The following is an 18131-nucleotide window of genomic DNA, read 5'->3' as shown; positions in this document are numbered from 1 at the left end:
GCTTTATACTACAAGCATAATGCAAGGCAGCCAGGACAGCTTTACAAAGATCCTTCGGTGACTCACCAGTCCATGTTATTCGTCTCAGAAAATTTACCCACCAAAAATCAATAACTAGTATGCAGTGGTCAGGGACCTTATTTGCAAAAGTATATTAGAGTAGGAGTTCTGATTTGAGACCAATGGATGTTGTAAGACGACCTGACCAGCAGTCCTGGATCAGAACTCCTATTAGGGGATTTATGTATATCTACTGCCACAGCATGGGGCAGCCATGGGATTTTGAGATTAAAAAAATGTACATTGCGTATCATGACATAGAGTATAAACTAACTAGATGAAATTCATTTCATTGTGCCTTCAAGGGGAGCTGCTATGAAAACAAGGCCAAGTGCTCAGGAAGTCTCTACTTTAATTCGTTTTAGTTATTAAACATATTTTATTTTATTTCTTTGTTTTTCATTTTACCTCATAAATTCTTGTGTGACAAGCGGGTGCTAATGCACAGCCCGTTTAGGTATTGCTGTTGTCATAGGACACGCCCCCTTCAGCTAATGAGCAGGAAACTCGGTCAGTGCCACCATGACCCATAACCAAGTGTCCCAGTGGGTTCCAGGGGTTTTGAGTTATCTTGCTGATGGACAGACAGTGATGGTAATATAACCCCCTGCTGGAGGTTTCACCTCTTTGACAGAGGTAATAAATGTGTTAACTTAAGTCTATTTATGATTTTTCTTAGCCTATACAACATGTCAGCGATGTCTCAAGATGGATTCTTTAAGGCAATCATTTGGCTATGTTGAAACTAAGAATCGTACATGTTAGTGCCGAGACAGTTTGCTGCTTTTACTGTAATTAACTGCTGAGCATGGGCACTTAACATGTGAGATGGTTAGTCAGCTATCCATTATTGGCTTCATATTCATTTAATAATAATGTCATGAAAATTACAATATGATACTTTATTCCCCATGGGGAAACTCTCTTTTCCCTTGCTTCCCACTGCGGCGATTACAGCACTGGCAGCGCTGGTGCTGGAAGGTCAGTGTCAGGATACTTCAGCAGGGCTGACGCATGCCAACATGGAGATTTGAATCTCCAAATTGAAGGACGGTCTATTTCACCATGTGCCCCCCACCCTCCCTTCCTTCAGCCAAGTATTCAGTCAAAACCTTTATTTATTTATTTAATCATATCTATATATTTGATACAACAATGATTGAGACTGACCTTTCCTGAAGGCAGACTAAGAATGGCATTCAATTCTCAAAAAAAAAAAAAAAAAAAAAAAAAAAATCAACAACAACAACAACAAAAATTAGAACTTAGAAATGCCTCAGAAGTCCAGGACAACTCTTTTACCCCATCATAACACAATCCAAAAGAGCATTTCAAACAATTTTTATTTATTTATTTATTTTTTGTTTATTTTTGTTTACATTTGACATCAAAACATTACATTCATTACATTCAAGACAGGCATTTAAAAGTGGTACATTCAGTGTATGGGTTATTAGTCTTGGCATGAACGTGAGGGGTTTCATCCTTCCTTGGCCTCATCCTTAACATTAGTAAACAAAGTGGTTTGCCCTCCCATTTAAAACTACATAGTATGCCTTTAAATTATTAAACTGCAGACATAATAAAATAAGGACACTCTGTTTGAGTCCTATTAACTATCATGTTATGCATATTGTATTTTATATACGAAGTATATACATACAGTAGATGGCTAGTCCTTTTGTGTACTATGATTACAGAGCAGGATGCAAACCTTTGGAAAAAAAAAAAAACTATTTTTATTGAGTGAACACTCAATAAAAATAGTGATTTCTATGTTATAATGAACAACATGATGGCAGTGATGGTCTGCTGCACCCATCTAAGCTTTTAATCAAGTCTTATTTACCATACCAACCCTTGAGCTCCAGTGCACTCTATCAGTGCTTAGTAACACACAGACTCAGAGGAATGTCTCAATCCATTCATATGTTCTGCACTGCACCACTTGCAGGAATAAAAACACCTTAGGAATGAAAAAAAAAAAAAAAAAAAAATCAAACTTGCCAATTGGACCATTGTTGAGCCTTACCTTGCAGCTGTTTTGAACTGTGATGTGTTCATGCTTTTGTGCAGTCTTAAAGTTTTTCACCAGTGATTCAGCATCGCTCAAGGTCTCGGAGTTTGTCTAGTTGTTTATGAGAGCAAGTCTACAGAGGGGGACATACAGCAAAAAATATAGGAAAATGCAACAAAGAGAATGCACTTTTGATTGCTTATGGACAATACACATAGTCTGATTTCTGCTTACGCACCATTGTATTGAATGTTGTAACTTTTTAGACAGCAATGCAATTCTGAATTCCTCACTGTTATTATGCTTTCCTCAAGTATTTCATGGCTGTTGAGATTTTTTGCTTAATTTTTGTCAAGTGAACTATATATTTACCTGAAAAGGTTACCTTGTTTGGCTATTGCTGGTGCCCATAGCTGAAAATCGCCATATAGCATACTATGTATATTTGTGTTTCTATATTACCTCTCTAATTTTTATTATCGTTATTTCCCGAAAGTGATGGACTGCAAGCTTTCCTTCTTAAATGCCTACCTTCCTCTGCAGAATATCTTGCAAGTGGGTTTTATTGCCTTTCACACACTTTTGTTCTCTGAATTGAATCTGCTATCCTTGAGCTTGTGTATCATCAGTAGATACCTGAATAGAGAGGGAATCTTCCTCCCTCTCCCTAGCTCTTCTCCATTGTTGCACTGCATTCAGAGGGAGGATGGAGAGCTGGGAGGTCACAGATGGAGAGAAGTGTTATGTTTGTTCTCTTCTCTGCTTTCTGAGTGAATGTGTCCACAGATGGGAGTGTATTGAAAGGCAAACACAAATTTGCAGAGCAATGAAAGCGCTTTAGAGACACAAGGCCATGCAAGGCGCATAGCTAACTGTACTTGTTAAGACTGCTTTTCATCATCCACCTTATTATTCACTATGCCACAGTACTTAATGGCTTGGAGATGCACATGTTCTTGCTGTAAATGTTCATGTTCTACACTTGTTCTTCTATATATGTATAAGTCTACATATGTACAGCTTTAAGATTACCACAGAAATACAATTAAATATGTGAAGCAGATACCCTGATTTGACAGACTTTTTTTTTACTCATTTGTTTACCGAATAATATGAATTCCTCTGCACTACTGTGCTGTCTCTGTTCCAGTATTAGACTTTGCTTTCCCAAAGATCCCTCAAAGGGATTTCTGATCAAATAAGCAGTTTTCAATCAATAGACATCTAGATTTATCCACATCAATAATAAATATGACTTAGTCAACACCTTAGCTCATTATTTCTTCATTAAGTCAGGCGGTATGATGTGGTACGACAAGACTCCACATGTGACACAAATTTTTAAAAAGTGCACATTATGTAAAGTTTGAAAATACCCAGGCTTATCTGACTGTACACATGTAACACTAACATGATGTAAAGGTCTATATCCATCCGCAGAAAAAAACATAACATGTTATCCTTAGTGAACAGGATATTATTGGGGACATAAATGTTTGGCAGTAAGAAACAAATAGCAAATTTCTCACAATCCTGTTATCTTTGATACCCAGCTCATGTGACACCATTTACCTGAGTGGTATGTAACATAGAGCCTGTATATTTCAAAGCTCTTTTTTGAGGACGTCCTGGCCAAGATGGCATCAAAAAATAATGTTAAAGACAAGGCAAGTAACAAAGGTTTTATTTGTAATGTGCTTTTCTAATACTAAGTTTAAAGTCATCAAACAGACATCAGGACAAGTACACAGACATATAACAATGTAAGGGAGCAACTAAGACTGGGAAACAAAACATATATGGTAGAAAATGGTAACAACACAGCAGAAAATAATTATCCAGCATTCAAAAGCCATCAAAACAACAGGCATACAAATGTGCAACACCAGGTTAAAAACAGAAAAAAGCAGCAAAGAGCCATGAAAAATTCAAGAACCCTATCCATCTAGATGTCAAAAGCTTTTCAAAACAGATGGGCTTTTTAAGTTTCTTAAACTTAAAAAGCTGCAGTTTTTGGTTTGGCTGAGTAACCATGGCCAGGAGGACAAAGAAGAGCACTGTATCACCCATGGTTTGAAGTTTGCTGTGGAGTCAGTGGAGGCATATGGAACTTGTAGAATGAAAAGTGGGTAGATGTATAAGGCTTGATCAGATCACAAAGGTAATGAGAGATATGGCATGGTCTGCTTAATAAGTACAGTATATGTTAAAATTTTAAAATTGGTGTTTAAGTGTACAGGGAGACAGGAGTAGTTGAGTAAAAAGAGCATTTGCAGCTAATCCATTACAAAAGAGCATTATAGTAGTCAATGCTAGATGTGACAAAAGTTTGAACCAGTTTCTCAGCATCAGGCAGATACAAAAAAGGGCCTGATGTGGCAATCGTTGATCTTTTAAAAAAGAAAGTATAGATGGATGAACCAGTGCCAATCAAAATGACCTCAGTTTTGGAACAGTTAGGTTTTTCAGAAATTGCAGGGCATCCAAGTTTTGATTTCATGTGAGCCAGGGGCGTCACTAGGTTTTAAGGACACGGGGGGCTTAGCCCCAGGAGATGCACAGGATGTGAGTGAACGCACGCAAGCACAAAATTTCACAGACAAAAAACAAAGACTGAGAAATTGCTTTTCAACATTTTTGGACAGATTTAACAAAGATACTGTACAGTGTAAAAGTCTTAGGCCACCAATTGATTTGTTTTTTTTTTGTTTTTTTTTTGATTGTTTGTTTGTTTGTTTGTTTTACTTCAGTCTATTCTTTAAATTTGGCTAATTTGGCTCATATATATGTCTCTTGGCTCTCTCCACTTTCTAATCTTGACTCTTAAATAAAAGCTAAAGTTAAATAAGTCATACAAGGTGCACCTTGACTGAAATGTTTCATATTCATGAGAAATTTTTGAAAAACAACCCCTTAAATAGTGGCTTCAGGGGACTTTTAAGAGACTTATAATATCAAAATTTAGACATAAAACATAATGCATTCAAGTCACTGTATAATCAATTATGGGTGTATGCTTAATTAGGGTCAATAGGCCTAGTATGCGGCTCACTGGAATTGAAAGCACTCATGTAGTTCTATCAAAGTCCTTTTAGGCCAAGGCTGTTCACTTAATGGCCATATTGATAACACCTTTTAGGCATCTATTTCAGATCAGTAAGTGCAGGTGTCTATCAGCATGAATGGAGAATGAGCCCAAACTGCACATAGGAAGGTCATGGCAACAAAGTATACCACATAAATCTTTGTTTAAATCTGAATCTGAATCAGTTGGTGTATGTATCTCCCCATAAAGTTAGAACAAGGCTGAAAAATGCCTTATTTTTCACATTAACCTACTCATTGACAGAGTACATCCTGGCCTGTTTTAATTCCTTCACAATGTGCTCTATGATTTCTTGTGAGACACTACTTATCATTTCATTTTGGGAAGAATGAGAGATAGGTGGTATGTGTCACACTGGATTTCTAACTGAAATCTAGTGTGAATAATTAACAAGTGTTTAAATAACAGGAAGGGGCACGCTCAATTAGTGCAGTTACAAAGTGCATTACAAGAGATCTGTCATTAAATGTTATGTTTATGGCACTTTATTTATTTATTATTGCTGCTATCTGGACTGGATTTCTCCAAACTAAATTTCGTTGTATTGTGATACAATAATAATAAAGATCAATCAGTCGATCAATCAATTAAAAGCAACATGCATCAATATATCATTTCTTTTGTCAATATAATACAATGCAATGCAATAATCTCGGATTTGACATTCATTCCGGTTCATTTCAAATCAATACAAGCACCCAGCACCAGACTTTTAAGTCAAAATGCTTTCTCAATAAGTTGCGTTAGCCGCGGAGCTAATGGTCCCTTTGAAATATATGGAGACGGCTAAGCTAGCGGCTACAAACATAACAAACAGTCACCAGGTCACTTTTCAGTTGAGTTTTAGGTGAGAGCACAGAAATGAAAATTACAGAAACTTTCAATGGCACTGTGTGTTTCATCTAGCCAATGACAGGCAGAATAATAAGAATCACTTTATTGTTTTTGTCAACAACAAAATTAGGTAATAAAGTTGGAACACCTTGTTGTTCAGGCCGGGAATCAAACCGTCAGTCTCCTGCATGTCAGGCAGACATACTAATCTATTTGCCATCGGGACATTATCAATACATAATGTGCCGCGTCTGGATATTATTAGTATATCATTATTATGTACTGATATTTGTGATACATCAAGGAGCTCTGCTCCCTTTTTTCAGAGCTAAAACAAGTGACAGAAATCAACATCATGCCAACAATTTAATTCACAAGCCAGGTTTTTATTTGTTAAAATGGGGAGCACCTAGTTGATAAATTATATAGAGCTTTCTGCTGTTAGCTGGAGGCTGTAGCTAACTAACTGTTACTACCAGCAGTGATAACGACTTACTTTCTTGAAAAACTTGTGTACCGTATATCCCTGCTTCACGTTGCAGTAACGCTGCTCTCAGTCGGCTGTGTGCAGCACGTATGCCGTGTATGCCGGCGGGGTGTAAGGTAGCAGTGAAAACGTGGACTGGATTTTCAGTGATGTGGGCGTTGTCTATACGAACAAGTGGAATGGACTGGATAACAAAGCACTGACGGCGCTCTCAGGCTTCAGCCCCCCTAAAATAGGCCTAACGACGCCACTGATGTGAGCAAGCCATTAAAACCAGTGAGGAGGCAGTTAAGCTAGGTTTGCTGGAAAAATAGATACCGGTGTCATCTGCATAGTGCTGATACCCCAGCCCATAACTCCTAATAATCACCTCAAAAATCCCCAAGAGGCTGCATGTAAATATAAAACTGAATAGATCAGTGCTGTGTCCATCTCTGACACCAAACTGAACTACACTCAGTCTAAAACATTATTTAAGGAAAGGTATGTCTGGGAGGAGACTACACAAGGCGCGGCTAGGCCATAAGGATGACATGTTGCTTTTTTAAGATGTTGCTTTTTTTAAAAAAAATATTTAAAAAATGTTATTAAATTGTATAATTTCATTTATACAGTTTAATAACATTTAAGTTTAGGCTGGCAGTTAGTAATCCTAGGAGAGAAAGCAGTAGTCAGCTTAGTCAGCTGCATGTCTTAATGTCTTAAAAATGTTTTAAAAAGGTTCTTTATCATTTATTTTTAAAAAGTCATCTTAACACTCGGATTAAGTTTCAGTGCTGGCACAATATAGAAGGTCCACTTTGTATATATGCATATAATATTCTGATTTTTAATTCATTTGCATTACAACCAAGGTAATACTGGTTAAAACACACACACACACATACACAAGTTACAACATGGTAGACCTGTTTTAAAGGTAATTCTACAAATGGTAATTTTTTTTTTTTTTTTTTTGCGAGTGTTTTTGTTTATGTTTAATATATTCACATACAGTAATACAAGATTAACTCTCACTTGACAGTAATAATGGCAAATTGCTTGGGCACCTTCTTGGGCAATGCCCTTAAGCATAATGTGATTCCACATGCATTATTCAATATAAGTTGTAATGACATATATTGGTGTCCACTGGCAATTTAAAAAATGAGTATTCTTTAGATTACAGGATAGGGGATCTCAAGGAAATTCCTTGTCTCTAAAAGGCAGTAGTATAAACCAGCTACATATCTTAAAATATAAATGACTAAAATTAGTTTGGCAATGACCTTCAGCAGTTCATGACCTGTAATATAATGAGGTTTCCAGAGAATTGCTTGCACAAGTTGTACAAGTGGTTCAGAGGGTGATGGTACATATGGTGAACCCTCATCCATGGATTAATAAAGCAATCTTATGAATAATTAAATGGAACTGTTTCTGACCATTATTAAAAATTAATATAAACAGACTGTCTAAACATTACTGTAAACAGGCTATCACAGGGGGGTTGCAGACCATTTCTTTTACAGCCTTTGAATAAACATTACAGCACTACTTATGACATAGAGTGTGTCAACTAATTTTTCAGATTTGTCCTCATGGCATATTTGACAAAGTGATATGCCAGAACTGGAATGCACTCACTCACTAGCAGCTAATTAAAACATTTTGAAATGTTCACCGGCATACCTGATTTTCATTTGACAAAGCAACCCTGATTATGCAAGCTCCGACAATCCATCATGTTCCCTTTTGTTTGCTGTTTCAAGCCTCCTCCTCTTCTTCACCACCTTCTCCGTTTTCAACAATCAAGAGCTTTCAATAGTTTAGTTATTCCAGACAGCAAATCTAACAGCAAGGGTGTTGATGTAAGAGGAACACACACACATACATACACTCAGTGGCCACTTTGTTAGGTATACCTGCACAATCTAATACAATCCAATACAATAAAGTTTACTTTTCTGATGCCTGTAATGCTCAGGTTTTCTTTTTGTCACAGTAATAGAGGTGTTCAATCAATTGCATTGTTTGGCACTGAGCTCATAGATAGTGGTGCTGTTGGACTGGACTGCATTTTATTGACAGCTGTTTCCACTATTCTGTCCCCCCTGATGTATACAAACAGGGAGGACAAAAAATTAGAAACACTTCTCAATACAGTGTAGTCTAGTGCAAGATCTCTGCAAACCACAACATCAGTAAGAAACACAATTAAATTGACACATTCTCCACAATGTCAACAAAAAGTTTACATTATAAACGTCCTTAAAAGGTAGAAATTATGGCAGTGCTGTTGCATTGAACTGCATTAGATTGTACAGGTGGATTGAAGTGAGTTAATCTTGCATCCCATTATAAATTATATCAGACTTCAACGGCATCTGTAGAGTAAATGTTCACAGCTGTGGTAAAGTTACATTTCTTTGATTTATGCTTTTATTCACTAGCTTGATACCAAAAAACATCTGGTGATCTGCTATCAAAATGTGACCTTGACATTCTGTTTATGTGAGTGTACACACCTCGTGTACTTGAGGGCTGTAATTTTGTTGCAATTGAACTAATCATATCCCAAAGCATGCAGTAACTAATTTGCCTTAAATTAAACAAAATAGATCAGTTAAAAACATAATTGCAATAGTTCTTTTTTGCACTGCACTGGATATTACTGTGTTGAGACAAAGGGAGTTTTCTTGTTTAATATTATTTTTGAGTGCTATCTTCATCATCCACCAAGATTTGAGAGTCCCTACAAGTCAATAACTGTAATAAAATGGATTTTTAAAGGCTGCATTTTCTACAGTGATATATATTCCAGCCAGGCAAGATTGGCTTTAATTCCAAATATTCTGCTTGTTGGACCTGAAATAACTGTGGGTCTCACTAGTCCCGCAATGATATGTTTGCAAATGTTTTTATAGTTAACATAACAACTCACTTGCTAAAAATTTTGGATGCCTGTAATAGCAGAACTAATCTGACAAATTCCAAATCCAATACTAGCTAAAGTGCCAAATCAGATTTAAGTGCTTTGGCAGCTCTCACCCCCTCTGATATTAGAATTGTAAAATAATCCTGAGTAAAATGGTTGGTTTAAATCTAGGACCGGCACAAAATCTGCATGTTGTGCTAGATGCAGGTTTCTGTTCCTCACTACCATTTGTTGAAGCTAATGGAGGTAACAGGTGCAGCTGAAGAGTTAAATAAACTGAAGCGTGAGGAATAAAAACTCAAGTTGTGTTCTGATTGAATCGCTCCACTCTGACACATGAACCTACTGAGCACCAACCAGAAATTCAATGTTGATTTCTGGTTGAAAACTGCATGATATTTGGTCTGAACATCTACAACCTTGTTTCGTCCTCTTTTCAATCAGCTAAAATGTGCCTACAAGATCAACGTGCACAAGATCAACACACAAATTTGTTAAATCAGCTGTGTTATTTGTTCAGTTGTAGCTTCAAAAATAGGTGAATATTGATTAGTGTGAAGATATTTCTCCAAAGTCAAATTGCACTGGTAAGTGAAATGTGGTCTACATGAAAACATGATTTCAGTGCATTCAATTTTTTTCAAAATGTTAAATTAGATGATTTTTAAATATTGAATGCTTAAGACCGCTGGTTTGATTTCCTGCTCTGTTGAGTGGAATCCATGTCAACATCAGTGTCCTGGACTGGAAATCTGTATTGTATTCCACTTTTTCCCCCTAAACATATTGAGTGTGTACAGCTGTTGAATGCTCATTGTGTACATAACAACTGAAAAATGGTCTAAACGTCTACAAATTGTCAATGAAAAAAAATTCAATTTTTGCCTGTTTTTAATGTGTTTTCAACAGTGACCACAGATGTTTTTCAACTTACAACTGGTCACTGGGAAAGTAACAAAATCCTCAGCAAAAAAATTGTTTGACTGAGGGAAAACGAGCTGAAAGGCCTCCTCTTTGTATCAAATTCTCACAGTTTCATGACGTTTCCTGCACCTAATGATGACAAAAAACAAAAAGAACATTTAAATGAAAAATTGCATATTTAGTTAACAGTCCCTTTAAGAAAGACCATAATAAAGAGGTCAAGGAAATATGGCACTACCGAGATGGAATACCGAGGACTGTAGCGTTGAGACTGGTCACTGAAATCATATATTGATCAAATTTGCTCGATAACTCTGGGCTTGAGTGGTAGCCACTTCTAACTAAAAGGAACATCCAGCCTCATATTAATTGTGATGACACTGGGTTTTTATCTATATGTGATCTTATGTGTTCTTGTTGTGTAGTGTACTTACCTGATTATGCAAAATCAAACACGCAGTCCATCTGAAACTGTGAAGATGTGTTTTTACAGGCTTCAGAAATTTGTTCTTTAAAAACACCTTTGGAAGAATGAACATGATCTAATTATGAACATCAAATGCCTTTTGGTCTGAACAAACTAAGGTGGAGCTTTGTGGTCTTTACTCCAAAAGAAATGTCTGCTGCAGAGCTTTATACCACCTAAAGAAGACAGGTGACCTCAAACCTTACTGTTAACACAGAGAGGAAAAAATAAATAGTTTGGAAAAGAAAATAAATAGTATGGAAGGTGTGAGTAGATTCAACTAGATTAAATTCTCTGAATCCACAGTAAATATATTATGCTTGTGAATGTGTGTTTAGTAGTTTGTAGCTCCAACCATTGCCTCTTGCCCTCGACAAGTTAATAAAAATTCTGCTGTAGCATATGACTCCCTGGTCATTTTGTATGCATGGCATATCAACAGCAATCAGCAACCAACACAGTGCATTCAGACCAATGTGAGAAAAAAAATAGAGGAGCTTCATTACCACCTCAACTCTCTCTCGTGGGCACTCATACATTTGTGCAGTAGATGTATGCACTTGGCTGTGGGGAAAATGGGCGAATATTCACAAAGAAATAGAGAGCAAAGCACAAATATCATGTGGTGGTCGTTACTGTTGGGACATTTCTTTAAATCTGAGACTGCTCAAGAGACTGGCAGCTCTTCTTCCAGGACCAAAGGCACACCCATGAAAATGCTTTGCCTCACCCTGTTCCTCCCCAAACTGAGACTGCATGATTGCAGGTCAAGTCAGGTTAATTTGTATAGAATGTCAAAAGATGTAATAATAGCCACATTTTGACACATCGAACGATACCTCCAACTTAAGAGCATCAGTGAGAACAAGGAGACATGCCCACAAAAAAAGTCCATGGCAAGCTGAGGCACCTCGCAAAGGATGACCTAGAAAATGAACAAAACACAGAATAAACAGAACAAGAACATTAGGCTGAGCATTTCAGTACCACTGACAATAAAGTTGTATTGTATCGTATCATGTGGCTTTGGCACAGGGACCTTACTGTCTACAGCTACCTCTGAACATGGGGAACGAGGAAAAGTTGAGTGCCAAAGACGATGCCACACTACCTGGAGCCACAGTCTAAAATGAAAAAGATGAATGTTTTCTGTGCAAATGCATCCTTTTGCACAGACGACAAACTCAGTTGCTTACTCCCACAAGCAAGTTGAAGTCACATCTGGCATGAATTGGGAGCCAGTGAATAAAGCACACACCACATTGCCTGTCATGATCTCCCTTCTGCACATTCTCGTCAGCTTTTTCTCACAGAGGAACTGGAGCTGATCCCAGCATTCATTGGGCGGAAGACAGGTTGCCAGTCCATCAGAGGGCCAGCACAGATAAATAATCACTCACAGTCACTCACTTTCACTTCCATACCCTATACTCAACTTAGTCTCCAATCTATGATTTACATGTTTTCCAGATATTTTTGGTTCTGAAAAATGATTGCCACTGGCACCAAGACAGACATCTGTAAAGACACCTAAGATACAGCACCTCTACTAATGCCCAAAGTTTACCTGGTTCTGATGAATCACATTTAGAAAGCAACAAAAGTTGTTGTGAACCCTATTTTATGCTCATCCTTAGTTTTTACGGCATATTTATGCTGCTTTGTATGCCTACTGCCATTAATGGACAGCTGTAAAAAAGTGTCTGGCCTCCCAAGACATTGTCAAAACTCCCCAACTTTTGAATGATTCTTGTGTGCCCCAACTTTTGAGGGACCCTGTGCAGGTCTGGAGCAGTGGAGCGAGAGGAGACAAGAACCTGGGGAAAGAGAGAGAGACAAAGTGCACTTTCTGATTGGACTTGCATGATAAAATTTGATTCAATTGGGGCCGGTGGCTCACCAGTAAAGAGTGCGTACCATGTGTCAGGGTTTAGTCCCGATCGCAGCAACCAGGGTTCGAATCCAACCTCGGGTCCTTTGCTGCATGTCATCCCCCCTCTCTCTCCCCTGCCTTTCCTGTCTATCTCCGCTGTGACTGTCACGTAAAGCAGAAAATGCTGAAAAGATAATCTTAAAAAAAAAAAAAAAAAAGATTCAGTTTACAAAGTTGTTATACATGGATTGGAGATGTTTTGAATTCATGCTTTGTTGTAAATATATCTAAATGATTCTTAGACCACTTCCAGAGCTGGTTTGGCATATTGTGTGTTTTCAGTGTATGCATGCTTTTTCTCTATCTGATTATAGTGTCCCTAGACTTTTAACGAATAAGCGCAGAAACAGCAAGATATGACTGTATAAATGAATGAATGAATGAATGAATGAATGAATGACTACATACTGGCTGCCAAGGATGCTGCCAGGTGTAATAAGGTATCAGGTACACAGAGAGATGATGAATCAGACGTTGAATGGCTGCTCGCTGAATCTCTTCCCCATCTGCCCGTCTCCAGTAGAAATTTGTGCTTTGACACCAGTTTTGGCTCCTTGAAACTGCTAAATTCACACATTCAACACATTAAGAGGCTGTGTCAACTTTTTAGTTTCACACCCTGGACACAGCTTTGGAGGAGGATCAACAGTAATTGATGGGTTTTAGTTGCTAATGTATACTGAGAACGGTTGCCAAAACACCCTGTCATCACCTGTCAACTTCACATCTTATAGCTTCACACTCCATAAAAACAATTCTGAGACCTTTCCCTGAAAGAGAATACAGGCAAGGCAGCAATAATAACTTTCCCCCATTACAGTTTAACTAAGAGAGGTTTCAAGAGCCCCGAGTCTTTATGTGAAATATTAAGCTTCATAAACATTGAATAGGAAGCCCTTTGTAAGACTTTCCATCCTTGCGCTAATTCACAAAACCTTTCCTGCTATTACTGTGTGCTATTCAGTGACAATAAGTCATCAAGGAACGCAGGCTGTGTGACTGGCATATGTTGTACTATTCTGTTGCAACTTGGATATGAAAAAAACAAAACAAAAAAAATGAAATCACGTTAGCCTCGGTGAGTGTACATCTGGGTCTTGGAAGGGTTTACGGACAGAGAATGTTGGATAAGAGAGAATAATTCTATTATGCTGATCCCCAGTCTGTTCAAGCACCTCATAGGCACTTGTGTTTGTCTTCCAAAAGCCCTGTTGTGGCTTCTAAGCCTGTTGCTATGGTAACCATCATTTGACACCAATGGTGTGTAGGAAGGCAGAAAGATATGGTTGAAAATTAGCAAACTGCTGTAAATGCATGTGTTATAATTTGGTCTGTTCATATTTTTTCATGTATGTGTATGCGTCAGGGGAGTAAATCAAAAGGTTTTGGAGGATTAATACACACAGGAACAGCATCCATTCAAGCATTCACTGACACAGGATCATACTCATTCCCATGGTTAATTCAAAGGTTTACACACATATCCCTGCAGAGTGCTCAAAGCGAACACTTTACCGTCATATGTGTGCATATTCATGACATTTGTTACTTTCGACTTATCACTGAAATGTCTCTTTCACACTCATCTTCCGCATGGAGACAAAGTAGTAACCTACATTATGTGTCATGAGAGCCAATAGCCTTCCATTCCCTGCAAGAGTGTATTTCCACAAATACTGCATTCAGAAATGTCCAATGACGGGACTATATTAAGCTGAAAAGCTTTCTTAAATAATTAACATCAACTCGAATAATATTGCTCCAGTTTGCTATGCTACAGATCTGTACAGAGTATTAGTATAGACAATTAAAATGTAGCACTGGAATTCTTTTTTTTTTTTTACCATTGAGTTGAACCATTTATAGGTGAACAGAGGTTACTGAGTTGAACTAATTTGTGTATGACATATCTAAAACAATGTGAATCCATGATGGAGGGTCCTGAGAATATGATCTTAATTTATGGAAAGAGGGAAAAAAAAGTCAGTCCTTGCTAGAATCTGAAAAGCATAACCTATTTTAGCGACATGAATGATCCGTAGTGGATGAACCAAAACGACACTAGTTCTGTATCATCTGCAGGCTGCGACACTGAGCATTAATGCAAATTAATATTCCGGCTATAAGCCTCATCCTGGCTATGGTTACGTGTGAGATACGCTGTTTTGATGAAATTTAGATGACCTGTTTACTCAAGTACCTGTTTAGCTGCACTGATACACATACAGTATCCTGTGGAAGGTTTTCTTGCCTGCAGCTTGTCTGCATCAACAAGGGGCTTTTATTTACCTTGCTCAGTGAGGGGCAAAAACAACTACACTATTTATGACAGTGATAACTGCCAGAGCAGACCCAAAGGCAGCCCTCACAAACGAGTTAGCACAAGAGAACTCAGGATTAAATTGTACTACCTAAGAAGCCGAGGGGCCACAGCAATTAAAGGATATAAAAGCTTTTAAGTATGTGAAGTGTTTATTTATTATGTGCTGCCAGTGCAGTGCTACAGTTGTATCTGGCTGCCTCGTGAGCTCCATGGGAACAGACGCCAAGTGCTGCTGGTACATGGGACAAACAAACTGTCAACAACAGCAAAGTGTTCTGTGCTCTCTATACAGGAACAGGCTGTAGTCTTCTAAAATGTCAACACAGTTATGTAGATATGATCACAGCAGTCATTCACAGGATGACCAGATATATCTGCAGTGAGCCAGTAGGGTTTTTTCCCCTTTCACTCTATGTGCAAAAACTTACAATAGCCGGATAGAGACTCAGTTCCAGGAGAAAGTGCAACAGACATTTTACCGTTTTTGCTGATATCTCTTCAGTGATGTGCACTTTGGATTGGATTGCTGCAGACTGTTTGCTTTGAGAAAGAAATTAATGGATATGCCAGTTATGACAGTGGTCAAAGTATTGACTATGTAGTGCATCTGGTCTTGCTGAGTTGCGGTAACCATGGTAACCTATGAGTTTACCTCAAAGAGCACCAAGTGTTCTGCTTGAAGTGTTAGGCTATCATCTGTGACACTGTGCTTCATCTCATGTATGAAGGCTCAAGAGCCAAAATACAATAGTTTATTACTAAAGACTTTACTATGAAATGTTCTTGGAATAATAGTTTAAATGTTAAAATGCCAATTTTAAAATGGCACGTTGAATAAAGAAGGAAAAATCAAAAAGCAAGGATTAAAAAGTAGTTGTTCAGGTTCAGTGACTATTTACTGTTTACTGTTTTGATTTGTCTTTCTCCATTTGCTGTTTTTATTTTTTATTTATTTATTTATTTATTTTATTGTGAGCAGGATGTAAATAAAAAAGTGCATCTACCCCCAATCAGCCAGCACCACCACAGGAAAGTGCATTAGGGAAAGTGAGGAGGCATTTTGCACACTCCACACGGAGTTACAAGGATGCAAGGTCTGGCTTGTAGTCAAGGTTAAGCCTGTGTCATCTGGTGAAATGTATGTAATTACAACACTTTCAAGGGACCCATTAGATGCACTAGGCAAAGACGCTGCTGAAGTTGTCCCTTCATAAATTCACAGTTAAGGGACCCTAAACAAATATATCGAGGATATTTAAATCCAGCTGCAGTAAAGTGAGGTAATAACAACCACTGACTGCTGTAAAACTAATCAATTTTGAAGCCTCCACCATGAAAAGCAGTTTTCAAGAGGCCTGTTGATAAGATTACTTAATAAGGTTCAAAGATTTCGTCCCTCCTTTACATCTTCCTCAGCTCATCTGTCATGCGGTATCCACCAGGAGTCAATCACTGGCTCCTCGGTAATAATACTTCATATATTTCCCACTGGTCACATTTATTTCATTCTCAAGGCAGATAATGCTCAAATCTATTGTATATTCTGATGTAACTTAGTCTCTCGGCTAGTTTAACTGCCTTGAAGCTTACCTCTCACATACAGCATAAAGCCCTGGATGTTCTATAACTTCCTCCAATTAAATGGAAATAAATCTGACATCGCTCTGTTCAGCCCACCTAATTCCATCACGATGCTTCAGGCTTCTCCCAGTTATCTGCCAACCTATGTAATGTTTACCGTCAGAGGTCTGGGAGTAAGATCTGACTCCGACCTCGGTTTTCATAACCGACACGGTAATTTAGTGTTATATGCACCAGCTGAAGAATATTGTCAAAAGTTGTTTTATTTTTTTTTAATTTATTTATTTATTTTTTATCCTTTGCTGACCTTGAGAAAGTTATCCATCTCATCATGTTTTCATTTGTAACTCGCTGTGCTTCAGTGTCGGCCAGAATTTGTCTGCACCATCTGCAACCAGTGCAAAAAGCAGGCACAGTTGAGGTTTTTACCCAAATCCAAGCATCTGAATCATATTATGCAGATTTTAGCCTCACTACATATTTTCTCTGTTTGTGTTAGAACAGATTTTTCAGATTTTCTGATAACTTTTAAGGCACTGCATGCTCTGGCCCCCAGTTTCATCTCAGACCTGTTAATTCCTTACAGGATGAATCCCCGGGCTTTGAAACACCCTCGCTAAGGAGCTTGAGCTTGCAAAAAAAAAAAAAAAAAAAAAAAAAGTAATATCTGCTAAATCTTTTCTTGTAAAGGACTTTCATGAACAAGCCTTTCTATAATTGTCCTTCTCTCTTTTATGATTTTATCTTGTACATTGATTTTCTCCCTAAGACTTCTCCAGTATTTTATATTGTTCTGTTTTTTTTTTTTTCTGAATTTTAACCTTTTGTTAAATACATTTCGATTTTTTTTTTCTGTTGTAGTTTAATCATTATTATGATTTTTTTCCCCCCCAGATAATATGTGTAAATTATATGCGTAATACTATTTTGCCTATTTCATCTGGTTTGGGATTGGCTATGTGGAGCCCTTTAAATGGCTGTAATGGCTGTTGCTGTCCTCATTGATGTTTGTGAGAAGCGAGCCTTCAACCCTTCAAAGGTTTCTATCACAGACACCGTGACTATTGGTTTTGGTTTCTATGACAACTAAGTTGACACATCTTTTACAAATATAAATACAGCATGGTGGAGAAAAATGCTTTGGGTAACAAAATGATTTATGAGAGCCATTCCCATTTTGATAATTATACTATTTAACCACTAATCGCTCACTGTCCTGCTGGGAGAAGTCTTAATGTCTTAATGTCTTTTTTTTTTTTTTTTGCATCATTGTTTCTTACTTTGCTATATTCTCACAAAATAAATCCCTGTGCATAAACACAACAAAGACACTTATCTAATTTAATATAATTAGGACCCACTGTGCTGTACTGTAGTTATGCCTCTTTTAAATAATGTCATCAAGAAACTGTAAAGGACTTCTGAAACAGGCAAGGTGACAGACATGCTGGATGAGGGAAGTAGGGGAGGAAGGGTGCCATGA

This window comes from Myripristis murdjan, chromosome 5 (assembly GCF_902150065.1).
Source record: "Myripristis murdjan chromosome 5, fMyrMur1.1, whole genome shotgun sequence".
Taxonomy (NCBI): Eukaryota; Metazoa; Chordata; class Actinopteri; order Holocentriformes; family Holocentridae; genus Myripristis; species Myripristis murdjan.
Note: the sequence above shows the minus strand (reverse complement) of the source record.